Source organism: Hyperolius riggenbachi, chromosome 6, assembly GCF_040937935.1.
Source record: "Hyperolius riggenbachi isolate aHypRig1 chromosome 6, aHypRig1.pri, whole genome shotgun sequence".
NCBI lineage: Eukaryota > Metazoa > Chordata > Amphibia > Anura > Hyperoliidae > Hyperolius > Hyperolius riggenbachi.
The window spans coordinates 264,350,607-264,364,226 of record NC_090651.1 but is presented as its reverse complement, the minus strand read 5'-3'; the positions used below and the strand labels follow the sequence as shown (position 1 = coordinate 264,364,226).

General features: G+C 40.2%; 1 protein-coding gene across 11 annotated transcripts in view; it reads right to left on the bottom strand.

Annotated features, from left to right (window-relative positions):
* NCAM1 (neural cell adhesion molecule 1) overlaps nucleotides 1–13,620 on the bottom strand; it is a 485,915-nt gene that overhangs the window by 111,784 nt on the left and 360,511 nt on the right. The gene's annotated exons all lie outside the window — the stretch shown is intronic.

Here is a 13,620-nt window from a genome sequence, read left to right as displayed (position 1 = left end):
CAGATGGAGGCAGATACAATTGTTCATTCATGTGAACATAATGGGAAACTTCATCCAGGTCTGATTTTTGCTTAACAATGTGTGACTCTATAAGCACAATTGGTGAACACTTTAAAGGGAACCTGAGGGGAGAGTGATATGGAGGGCTGCCATATTTATTTTCTTGTAAACAATGCCAGTTGCCTGGCAGTCCAGTTAATCTTCTGACAATGGCTAAACCAGTCAAACCTGAGTCAAGAGTACCTGATTTGCATATGCTTGTTCAGGGTCTATAGCTAAAAGATTGACACAGGATCAGGAGAGCCGCCAGGCAACTGGTATTGTTTAAGAGGAAATAAATATGGCAGCCTCCATATCACTCTCACCTCAGGTTTCCTTTAAAGTATAGCCAATCTAGGCAACAAATCACTTCATACGGTCACATGGCCGTAGTACTGTTTAAAGGATATTTGTAAAATCAAAAAAATAAGGACAGCAATAGTCTTAATTAACTGATTTGGTCTACTTCCTGCAGAGATGTTGGAGCATGTGGAGCCTGTAGCAGGCAGAAAGTCTTATTAAAGAACGGCAGCTCTTGCTCCTTCTAGCCTCTGCAAGATGAAAGTCTGGAAAAGCTACATAACAAATACCATGTCCTATTGATAGTTTTAATGCTGCAGTCCTGCCTATTTGAAAAACTGAAAAAACATTTTGACTGTACAATTATACTTTATCATCAACAAGTCCATCAAAATATTGACTTAGGTCCATAGTTGTTCATTCACAAAAGAGACATTGGAGCTGGAAAGTGGAGATAAAAGTCACTACTGTCTAAGGGTGACCATGATGTTTACCGTTGATATCCAGCCCATTTGATGACTCTGGTCGAATAGAAATTGGTGAAGCAGGCAGTCCGATCGACAAGTCGACCGATTTTTGGCCAAATCTAGGTCGATCGGCAGAAGGTCAAGAGCGATGGCAGGCTAAAAACTCATAGCGTTGCACTGGATCAAATAGCACAATGCTGAGGTTTGATAGATTTTTTTTATATATTTCATTCTGAAATCTATTGAAAACCTGTTCCTAATGTGTGTCACACATCAGATCGATCCCTGACAGATTTCACCTGACAGAAACTTATCTGATGGTCATCTTTAAGCCTATGGCCACATTTAACAAACTCTATCACTACTCATCATACAGTTCTGTTGACCCTTCAGGAAAATACACATGCCTACACCATTTACATACAGTAATTCAAATACATTTTAAAAACAGATACTGCCTACTTACATTACAAGAGGACTTTGCAAGAATGGTAACATGGCACTGTCTACGTGTAAGTAGATATTATTTCGCTACTAAAGGTTAATAGCTAAAATGGGATGAAACAAGCTGGGTTGGTGCAAGTTTAGTTAAAAAAAAAAATACTCCTTACATAAATGAGATGTTAACTATATAAACATTCACAAATACATGAAAACATTTTTTTTAAAATTATTGAGTTCTAATCTATGTAAAAGGAAATGCAAAGGCTTCTTGTAGAAATGCAAACAGGAGATTGTACTCTACAAGACAAGAGAATATGAGAGGTTGGTTGGTAGTGATCGGCCATGACAGATCACTAGCAACGTCATCGGACACTTGTACTCACTCTAGATTTCCACACATCCTTTCCTAGAACAAATATACTGGCGGACGGAAAGAGATCCTCTTCTCGTTGTAAAATTGTGATTATCTCCTCGGTCTTCCTCTTGTAAATCAGTCCCGTGGTTCCATGACCATCGACTTCTGCCACGTACCCCCCCCCCCCCCCCACCCAAAAAAAAAAAAAAAAAACACCATTTGTTTTCTGTAATCGAGATAGAGAAAACAAAAGGCATTTTCCACCAGAGAGAGGGGATACACGCCAGAATCAGACATGAACCCCGGGACTGATTTCCAAGAGGAAAACCTGACAGGTATATATAACTTTACAGGAGAACAGGATGTGTTGGATATGCGTAATACGTTGAAGAGCCACTTTAAGGTTTTTCAACAATTAGTCCTAGATTTACTGTCTTCAAAGCTCGGTCATCTTGTCTCCTTGACCTGCTGTGTGTCAACTCTTCAATAGCACCTTGTTCACCCTCTAAAAATGTACCCATGAGTGTATTTCTCCTGATGTGGGTGACATTATCTCAAGTACTCACTGACACACATACAGACTCGGTACAAAGGACATCAATGACAATGAGGTTGCAATCATACCACGTTGAATAAGAGCTTTTTGGCTGGTGCTGTAACTGCAAAGGCAGTGTTATACAGCTCACCACTGGAGGTAAGAGTCTTCTAACCACAAATGTAGGTCTCATTACCCAGATTGTATCAGCAGGAAGTATGGGAACAAAATCTAGCTGGACTCTATCTTTTGTCTCTCAGCCATCAACTATTTTCTCAGTACTAAGAATTTGTGATTGCTGCAAAGAAAGGTACATCATTATTTGTACTGGTGTCACTTTTTGTGTGATGATTTCCAATTACCTTCTGTATTAAAAAAGCAATACTGTAATTAGCAGAGCTTTTAGTGGAGCACTTTAAGGTTCCATTCTGTCCACTACACGCATCCCTGGTAATTCTCTGCAACCTAGCCTTGTGTAGCTACTTATACTATTTATAGTGACATTTTGATTTATGAGGTTGTACAGCATAGAAATCTTTAATGTGTTGTTGAAGCAAATAATCCAGTTTCAGAAACTTACTGTGGCAATATTAAAGGTTATGTAAAAAGTGTGGCTTTTGATTATTTCCCTTTATTAAATAAAGGAATGTACCAGCAAGAATATAATTGCTTTCAATAGATCACTGTCTTTGAGATATTGTGCCTTACAGCATGCAGCAAAGGGCTGGTCAGATGAAGGGTTACAAATAGCTAGGTATTGCGATCCCAAGAAAAGGCAGTGTCTACCCATAGTTAAACTAGGGGGTGCTACTACTTATATCACGTGGAAAGTTATTTGCATAACTGTATCTTTCAAATATATTATTAGTTGCTTGTTGTGGAGAAATAGGGTACACATACAAATAGAACACAAGTAATACTGGAAATTTCAATAATTCAGAGAGTCTAGTAAAAGTCTTGGCAAACTGTATGAATTATGGATGCTGAACAACCTACTTAAATAAATCATAAAACCCCATAACTGCACTGCAGTTATTATATGTGTGCTGCTAGATAGCTTGACAATCCATTTTTCTTAATGTATATTAAAAGCCTGCTAAGAACTATGAACTGTGAGGATGGGAATACCAAGCTCAACGTGTTTTGGTAATGTCTTCTGCAGTGTGAAAGAGGACCTGCCACTAAAATCTGAGTCACATGAATTAAAGTGGACCCGAACTCTAATACAGTACAGAGGGAAAAACATAGAGAAATGCACACTGTGGGCTCGATTCACAAAGCGGTGCTAACCCAGTTAGAGACTTTAGGCGTGATAACCATTGCACCACGCTGGTGAAAAGCCAGTTTAGGCATGATAAGTTTAGGTATGATACGGTTAGGCATGATAAGTTTAGATACGTTTAGATCGCGCGCAAAGTCCCGCACACAAAGCAGCGCCATTAAAATCTATGCGAAGTGCACCAGACTTTGCTAGCGCAAAAGTTTTGATCAGCTGTGCACTGCGGTGCTAACCCAGTTGGTGCTTAAACTTAGCATGCCTAAACTTATCACATCTAAACTTATCATGCCTAAACTTATCACACCTAAACTTATCATGCCTAAACTGAGTTTAGGCGTGATAAAGGGCTTTTCACCAGCGTGCTAACTGTTAGCACCGCTTTGTGAATCAGGTCCAGTATGTATTCAGTTAATTTAGACTGTCAAATTCACCCTCATTTGTGTCTATTCTCAAGTTGTAATTTGATCCTCCCCGTGTCACTTCACTGCCTATGGCAGATAAGCAGATAAGCCCATTTTTAAAGTACAGGCTGTAAACAATATGTCTGCTTCCATGAATCAGGAAGTAGAAACTGTGCAGATTTTTTTTAGGATTTGTAGGAGCTGTAAAAAAGAAATATTTTTTGTTTAAAGGTTATAATGCTGTTGTGTATCTTTTAGAGCAGAGAGGAGGTCTGAGTGCAGGTCTACTTTAACAGGATTAAGTCAGAGCAGCGATACTTTTGGATGGCATAAAGTGTCGACTTCAAAGCAATGCCTTTTACCTCCTTTAAACACTGCCCGACCACCCATAGGCAGCGGAATGCGGCTGCTCATGTGCACAGGAGTACGTATGTGCACCCCCCATGGCACCTGCGGGTGTATTGTGATCATGTCTCCCTCAAAACAGATCATTTTAAAACATCTGTTTTGCAGGAAGTGGTTAAAGAAAACCCGAGGTGGGTTCTAACAATGCTACCACACACAGAGGCTGGGTCTGCTTATACTGCCCAGCCTCTGTTGCTATCTCGATCCCCCTTAAGTTCCCCCCGTGCTCTGCTATGCCCCCATAAATCCTCAGCCGAACTAGTGACACACAGCGTGTCGCAGCCGGCTGTTTACATCTGCAGCTGTCAGTATTGGCGTTCCCCCTCCTCCTCCATAGCTCCGGTCCCCGCCCGTGTCCCTTCCCACCAATCAGCGGGGAGGGAAGGGACGTGGGCGGGGACCGGAGCAATGGAGTAGGCGGGGGAGCGTCGAGACTGACAGCTGCAGATGTAAACACCCGGCTGTGACACGCTGTGTGTCGACAGCTCGGCTGATGATTTATGGGGGCATAGCAGAGCACAGGGGGAACTTAGGGGGGATCGAGATAGCAACAGAGGCTGGGCAGTATAAGCAGACTCAGCCTCTGTGTGCTGATAGCATTGTTAGAACCCACCTCGGGTTCTCTTTAACCACCTTAGCGGTAATGACGAGCTCAGCTCGTCCATTACCGCCGCGGTGGATTTCTCAGGCCCTGCTGGGCCGATTTTCACTTTTTTTTTTTAAACACGCAGCTAGCACTGTGCCAGCTGCGTGTTGGATGTGATTGCCGCCGCTCGCTGCCGCCGCAACAATCCAACATACTAGCCATGCAGGCTACAAGCTATTTGTAAAGTTTCCAGAATACCCCAAACCACCACATTGAACCAGTCATACTGAAGTCCCCAAGCTCAGATTTCTACTGGCAAGAAAGTTCCATGAGTTACAGATGGTCCTGATGTACCAGTTCCGGAGAAAATGGTTAATGTACAGTAAGTTATCCATCTAACCTGTCCTAGATTTATTAAATATTGTCTACTGTTAAAGAGAGTCTGAAACGAAATTAGTTTTTAAAATAAAACACATTTCTGTGCAGTAGTTAATTTTTGGATGCTACTCGCCCCATTACCGCCGCTCTGAGCCCTGTAGTTTTTATTTTATAAGCCTTTATAAAAACCAGCACTTCCTGGTTAAAATGGCCGCGACCCCTCTTCCTTTTTCCAGGTCACGGCTCTAGCCTGGATAATTTATTTATTAATTCCTACTAATATATCTAGCATAATGAATTCACAAGACATCATAAAAATGTAGTTGAGTGGGGTAGCTAGACATCATGGGGCCCCATAGCAACATTTTCATGGGGCCATAAAATGTAGGCATTCTTGAGAAATTCCACCTACCTTTACCTTATGAATATGACCTCTACTCCATGGATATGAGCTAACTGGGAGATTTGCATTCTCATGGGATCTACACTGCCTAGAGTCCATATATAGTCCATAGGCACTTTAGATAAAATCACAGGGTGGAGGAACACAAGAAAGTTGGTGAATACATCAAGTACCACCTGGGCCCCCTCTGCTCCAGGGCCCCATAGCGGCTGCTATGACTATTGCTACACCCTTGGTTGATATACATTTCTCCAGCCTTTTCACTCCCCTGAGTACTTATCTACTTTACACAGGAGAGTCCAGCACAGCACGTCCCATATACATATAAATAATGTACCTAATATAACTTTATCCTGCCTTTTCACTCCCCTGTGTACTTCTTACCTTGCAATTATGTACACAGGAGAATATAGCTCAGCACATGCCTCAGCTTCTTCCTCTGCAGCTATGACTCACTCGTTCTGTGAGAGGAGTCTGGCAGGCATGGGGCAAGCATGAGGGGGCGGAATAATTAGAGTTGAATGAACAGAGGGGTGGAGAGAGGCGAGGAGAGACACACTAAGAGGCAGAGCTCCTGCAAACAGCTCTGCCTCCTCCTGTCACTGCAAGGCAGCACATTCTGAGACTAGGAAAGTAGTGGGATTTTGCCTGCCTATTTCAGGGGGATACACCATTCATTTTTTACCAGGAATGAGGCAATTATGCTTGGCTCATGAAGACAAAGGTGAGCCAAGAGAAAAAAACAGGAAAAAAAATGAGGCTTCAGTGTCTCTTTAAATGTCTGCAACCAAACTATTCCAATAACATTTTAGAAGCCCGTGCTATGGGCTGATATTAGTCAGATAAGAGTTACAAACTTTAGTCTCCTAAAGCAGACATGCTTTAATGAAATACAGCCCGCTGTTTCGAAGCGACATGCTTCTTCTTCAAGTTGCAAGCTCATAATGACAAACAATGCTCACATACCTCCTTTTATATGGCTACACATTCAAATGTTAACCAATCCACAAATAGGACTTGAGAAGTGACAGAGCGGATCAAAAAGCAAAAGCTGGTCTCCGATTAGAGTGCTGGGTCAGACTACTTTTTGCAATAGAATAAGAGAGGAATGCCCGCACACTAGGTAAATAAAAGTCAAACATTGGCATTAAAATGAAGCACCCTTCTGCAAATATTTAATATTTTACGTGAATTAATTAATCAATTACACTACAGTTACTACTCGACTTACACGGGCTACACTGAGTGCACACGCCCATAGCAAGAACATTTTTTATGAATGATCAATACCTGGCATTCATTATAAAAAAAAGTCACTTTGCAGGTGCCTGCACTCAAGAGCAATCAGTACTAGTCGAATATAACCTAGATGAGGGCTGCAAATTCTTCTCATTTCAAAGCAGGCACATTTTAATAAATTCAGACTAGGTTTGTAAAGCTAAATATTTTCAAGCTTGGGCAAGCCTTAGTAAATGAAGCATATATTCTCAGAATAGATGTGCAGGACTACAGCTGCACAATTACGTAGGCAATTAAAAGCATTAAAATCCTGCACAGATGATGTGGCTTCATCACAACAAACTTGACTAATAGACAGGGCCACAGTACTCGCTTCACCATGCCTCTTTGGGCATATTCTCAAACCTCACATCATGCCAACCTTTGCCTGCAACATCTCCTGCATTTTCCATACTCAGGTCACAGCTAAATTACCTCTACAAGCCCTTATAATTTCATGACTTTGTCCTCAGTGGCCTACCTGCTAACTATCTCGAACCTGAACCCTATTAATACACCTTTCCTCTCACTTCTCTAATGCTGTCCAGCTTTTTCAACCCCTCCCTCTGCCAGCTATAGTCTTTCATCCTTATTAGTCGCCACTTCTCATTCACAAAAACAGGTCTTTTCTTGAAATTCTTCTCTTCTCTGGAACTCCCTTTCAAAACATGTGCAGGATTCACCCACCCTTAGCATTTTAGGTGCAGAAAAAAAAACCTGACTTCTTCGGGTAGGCATATAATATTACTGTTTCAATTTCTAATGATAGCGCTACAGTAGGATAGGAGCAATCTATGTACCCCAAAATGTCCCCTTAGTCCCTGCTCAAATGTGTTTCAACACGTTGAAATTTAATATCACAATTCTTAGTATATAAATTAGTTCATATAAAAGTCTTGCAAATCTGTATGCGCCTCCAGAAAGGTGTCAGTTCCGCCGCAATCACAAAGTTCCAATATAATGGGTAGCACTCCAGGTCACAGCAAAGATTCAACAGTTAAAATGGTCATCAGTACATTCCATATGGTATCACAGTCACCCCGTCAAGTTGACTACTGCTACACTGGTCATAGATCGCTCGTGTGATATCCTGCACCGCCTGTGCTCTTGTTACTCATCTTTCTCCTCCAATCAGGTTGCTATCCCCTCCGCGTTATATGTACCTATCCAAGCCAAGGTGCACTGACCCATTGCTCCAACCCGTTGCTCCAACATTAAGTTTCCGGAGGTCCTGTGTGCAATTCCTCTTTCTAGCAACATGGCTGCCTGCTCTTAGTTCAACAGTCCATGGAAAAGAGGCCTTAGTCCCGGCAGCCGTGGTTGAAGTTGGACAGCAGAGGAATCGGGTTGGAGCAACGGGTCAGTGCACCTTGGCTTGGATAGGTACATATAACGCGGAGGGGATAGCAACCTGATTGGAGGAGAAAGATGAGTAACAAGAGCACAGGCGGTGCAGGATATCACACGAGCGATCAATGACCAGTCTAGCAGTAGTCAACTGGACGGGGTGAGTGTAATACCATATGGAATGTACTGATGACCATTTTAACTGTTGAATCTTTGCTGTGACCTGGAGCGCTACCCATTATATTGGAACTTTTATATAATATTACTGGGCACTCTAATTAGTCATGACTGGCAAACTATCACCTAGCACACAGCTTCCTTTACCTATTGTTCCTATCCTGTAATTCCTTCAATTCTGAGGTTGAAAGGGCAGAGCTCTCTCTCCTAGTGTGTTTCTGTACTGCTGTGTAATGTACAGTATGTATATATCTTCCACCACTGTGTACAATTTACACTCACTGCACACTTCGTTAGGTACACCTAGCTAGTAGTGGGTTGGACCCCCTTTTGCCCTAAGAACTGCATTAATTTATCATAATAACAGGGTGTTGGAAACATACCTCAGAGAGTTTGGTCTATATTGACCTAATAGCATCATGCAGTTGCTGCAGATTTTATGGCTGCACATCAATAATGCAAATCTCCTGTTCCATAACATACCAAAGGTGCTCTATTACAGTGTTTCTCAACATTTTATAAGTGTGTACCCCTTTTAAAACCCTGTACTCATCGAGTACCCCCTAGCATAGTAAACATGATCACAAGTACCCCTTGACAAATATATATTTAATCGTAGTACATGATAATTGGTTCTAAACAATGTGCAAGCATTTATTATTGCTTTTAAGTAGCTAAAATACTAATTTGATGTTGTTTAAATAAGAATTATAATTTTCTAAATCTCTAAATTTGTTATTCTTGGTTAAGTATATCAAGCCCGAGTACCCCCTAGACCCATCAGAAGTACCCCCTGGGGTACGCGTACCGCATGTTGAGAACCTAGGCTCTATTAGATTGAGATCTGGTGATTGTGGAGGCCATTGGAGTATAGAAAATGTATTGTCATGTTTAAGAAACCAGTTTGAGATGATGTGAGCTTTGTGATGTGAGCATTATCTTGCTGGAAGCAGCCATCACAAGATGCAGACAATGGTTATCAAAGCATGGACATAGTCAGTAACCATTTTTGGTAGCCTATGGCACTTAAACAGTGCTCATTTGGTACTAGGGGACCAAAAGTGTGCCAAAAAATGTGTAAAAAAATAGAGGCTATGTCACTCCCCAGTTTTGGATTTATGCCTCCTAAAATGGTAACAGCAAAGGGGTCATAAATTTGAATTATGTGCTAATTAAACAAACATGCTAATTTATACACATAATTTGCTGCTAAATCCACACAAAACTTTGCTTACGCTATTACTTTTTTCAGGGAATTTGAAAATAAGGTGAAGGTCGCAAAACCCTTTAAACAGGAGTTTAAACAGGTATTCATATCACCATACACGTTTGCTAAATCATCCACACAATATGGCCTCAATTCTGGTAGCTATGTGAGGTAAATATTTTTTGTAGGTTATATACCTCATGAGGTATTTTCCTCTTTTTTAGCAATTTTGAAAGGTAAATGTATAAAGTGAGGTAAAACAAGAGGTATTTCAGCAGTTAGCATGCAGTAAATGAATAATAGTAGTCTTTAATTGTCTTCCATAAGTTAGGATAGTCTTTGGAAGATATTTTTTTGAGGGGGGGGGGGGGGTGTATTTGATTATGTAGCAACCTATGAAAAGTACATTTATAGGCATCCCTTATAAAAAAAAAAAAACGTAAATATTTGGAGTTTTGTTTCTACTATTCTTTTCTATTACACAGCCTGAATAGGAACTCCACTAAAACAGCAATAGGAACTCCACTAAAAGCTGCAAAATGCATACGAATTGACTTTACCTCCAGGTACAGGCAGGTCTTAAATTGATCGGTAAATTATGTGCTAACATGTTCCCTTATTTCCATGAGAATAGCTATTTTCTGTAAATTACCTCATAATTTACCTCATGAGTTAAAACCTGACTAAAACCTACCAGAATTGCTAAATGTCATTACCTCATGAGGTAAATTACCTCGCATGAGGTAATTTGTTTGATAAACCTACCAGGATTGAGACCAATGTACTGAACTCAATAACAAGTTCAGGAAGATGCTTTGTGTGCAGTAGCTCTTTCGTATTTAAAAATAAATGATAGCAAATAGCTTAATTTGCTAACACTTGAAGATGCATTTCTCAGAAAATAAAATCTTTAATAAATGCTCTAAGTATGTAATACACTGTACATATACGAGGTCAGAGCAATTCTAAGATTCCACTGACATGGCAATTTAATACTCAAGTATCTGTACTGCATTAGCAAAATATATTGCTGTTAAGCTAATATTAAAAAAGGATAGGTTGTTAACCCATTCACGTTCCGTCATTTTCACTTGAGCAATATTCACCTCCCATTCATTAGCCTACAACTTTATCACTACTTATCACAATGAACTGATCTATATCTTGTTTTTTCCGCCACCAATTAGGCTTTCTTTGGGGGGTACATTTTGCTAAGAGCCACTTTACTGTAAATGCATTTTAACAGAAAGAATAAGAAAAAACGGAAAAAATTCATTATTTCTCAGTTTTCAGCCATTATAGTTTTAAAATAATACATGCCTCCATAATTAAAACTCACGTATTGTATTTGCCCATATGTCCCAGTTATTACACCATTAAAATGATGTCCCTATCACAAAGTATGGCGACAATATTTTATTTGGAAATAAAGGTGCATTTTTTCCATTTTGCATCTATCACTAGTTACAAGTTTAAAATAAAAAAATATAGCAATATTTCATCTTTACATTGATATTTAAAAAGTTTAGACCCTTAGGTAAATATTTACATTTTTTTTTATTGTAATGTTTTTTTTTTCTTTTATATTAAACATTTTATTTGGGTAGTTGTGGGAGGGTGGGGTGTAAACAATAGATTTATAATGTAAATGTGTGTTTGAGTTTTATTTTTTTTACTTTTAGTTGTAGTTATACTTTTTGGCCACAAGATGGCGGCCATGAGTTTGTTTACATGACGTCACTCTAAGCGTAACATACGCTTAGAGAGACGCATGGGGGACCCTACAGCCAGAAAAAGCGAAGCTTCCGAGAGAAGCTGTCGCTTTTTCAGCGGGGGAGAGGAATCAGTGATCGAGCACCATAGCCCGATTCACTGATTGCCTGGCTAACGAACTGCGGCCGGGAGCATGCGTGTGCACGTGCGCGATCGGCCGCGGGAGCACGCATGGTTCCTGGACGTAGTTTCTACGTCCAGGAACTAAAATTGGTTAAGCTAATCTAAAACTTCCAAGAACCATTCAGGGTGTAACATTAAGTCGTGGTACTCCGCAACAACACATTGATGGGGACTCCCAATGTTCACACATGGAATGTGGCACTCAAAAGCCTGGGGGCCTATCTTGCAAAGGTCATAAAACATTAAGCCTGCCCTAGACTAAACATCACTGGGAGGGCAGGGCTGCATACTATCACGATCCTCAAACCCATAACAAGTGTAGCAACAAAAACACCTGATCTGGAGAATAAAACCCTATATAAGAGGGAGCGAAGGTAAGTAGTTGTGGGTCCCCCCCCCCCCCTCAGTCATAGTGGCTGCACCCCTATAGTCACACACCTTGAACCATTCATCACTTTTTTTTACATCACAATGTGGTAACCTAGTACAGCCAAGTGAATGTCATTTTAAAGTGGTCTGAAACTCCGACATAACAATCAATAAAAATGTGTTTTCCTACTTTTTATTATTCATACAGTTATCATATTTGCTTTTGTGCATAAGTAATATCTGTTCACAAATTATAAGTTTCCAAAGTGTAGTTTATCTTTTCATGAAACCTGCCATTGCATTTTATTCAAACTGCTTTTTATTATATATTAACATCTTCTAATTAGCTGTTCTGAGCTGTTTGTGTGCTTGAAGCACAGAGAGCTTCACAGGGAGCTCCTTTTCACTTGTTACACTGTGTTTACACACATGTATCAACATTGGAATGCAAACAAAGATACTGTTATCTCCAGTTTGAATGCGGATTTGAAGCTGAATAGCAGGACAAAGTGCTTTGTTTAACCATTTCAGTGATGTTCTGCAAAAAAAAAAAAAATTGGGACAGTAGCTTTCAAGCTGTGAGGAATCTTTTAGAGCAGTGATCTGCAAACTTGGCTCTCCAGCTGTTAAGGACCTACAAGTCCCACAATGCATTTGCCTTTATGAACCATGACTGTGGCTGTCAGACTCCCGCAATGCATTGTGAGACTTGTAGTTCCTTAACAGCTGGAGAGCCAAGTTTGCAGATCACTGTTTTAGAGCAAAGTAGAAATGCTGGCTATCACACCACTTTAAAGGGTATCTATCTGACCCTTCTTACTTGGTTAAATATATTCAATTGAAAGCGGCTATTCCCTGTATACCCTGCAGCATACTGTTCTGCGGCAGGCCTATCACTCTTAATAAAGCTGAATGTTTGCTTCTTGTAACACAAATAAAAAGGCACATAGAATGACCCGAGCTTGCCATATTACAGCGCAGTTTCATATGGGGAAATCTTTTTAAAGAGAAGCAGTGAAATATGAGCATCTGAGTAATCCACAATTTGCCTTTGTGTTCACTCCTCCTTGATGGTAGCTCTTCCCAACTTAAGACCTACAAAGACCATCTTCTCACCTATCTGGTCTAATTAATACCCAGCAGTCTGTCTCTGGTGCTGCAGCAATGGAAATAGTCAAACAAACATAACAAAACCAAGAAGCTCTAACAAAATGTACCATATGACTCTTTACTCTGTGTGTGCTCAAGCCAAAGGCAAGGCAGCTAGTTTCTATCAAACTGTTCGAGGAAAATAGTTGGAATTATAAAATAAGGATACAAAACTAATGTAACAAATGACTATCCTTGACCAGTAAGGCTACACATCCTATCAAGTTAAAGTAGAACTCTTTATTTTTTTAGCTTTGCACCTAAAAAAAGAAGGAGTAAAACATCTCCGTTGTACATAACATTGCTGTGTCCACGTTGGTGACATTCCACTCTACTTCAGTGTCAACAATAACAGAGAGGGAATACCCCAAAAGGGCACAGACAGCAATAAATGTTCCTTCTTAGCTGTATGGGGATACATTTGAATTGATCACTTTTTATTTATTTATTGCTGTCAGTGTTCTTGTTGAAGAGATCCTCTCATTCTCCTGTGGTATCACCATTTACAGAGAAACAGAGGGGAGTCTTTCCAGTAAGGTAAGGCTCTACTCAAAATCAGACAAAGGTTCTAAAACATCTTTATTAACAAAACAAAACAAAAACGG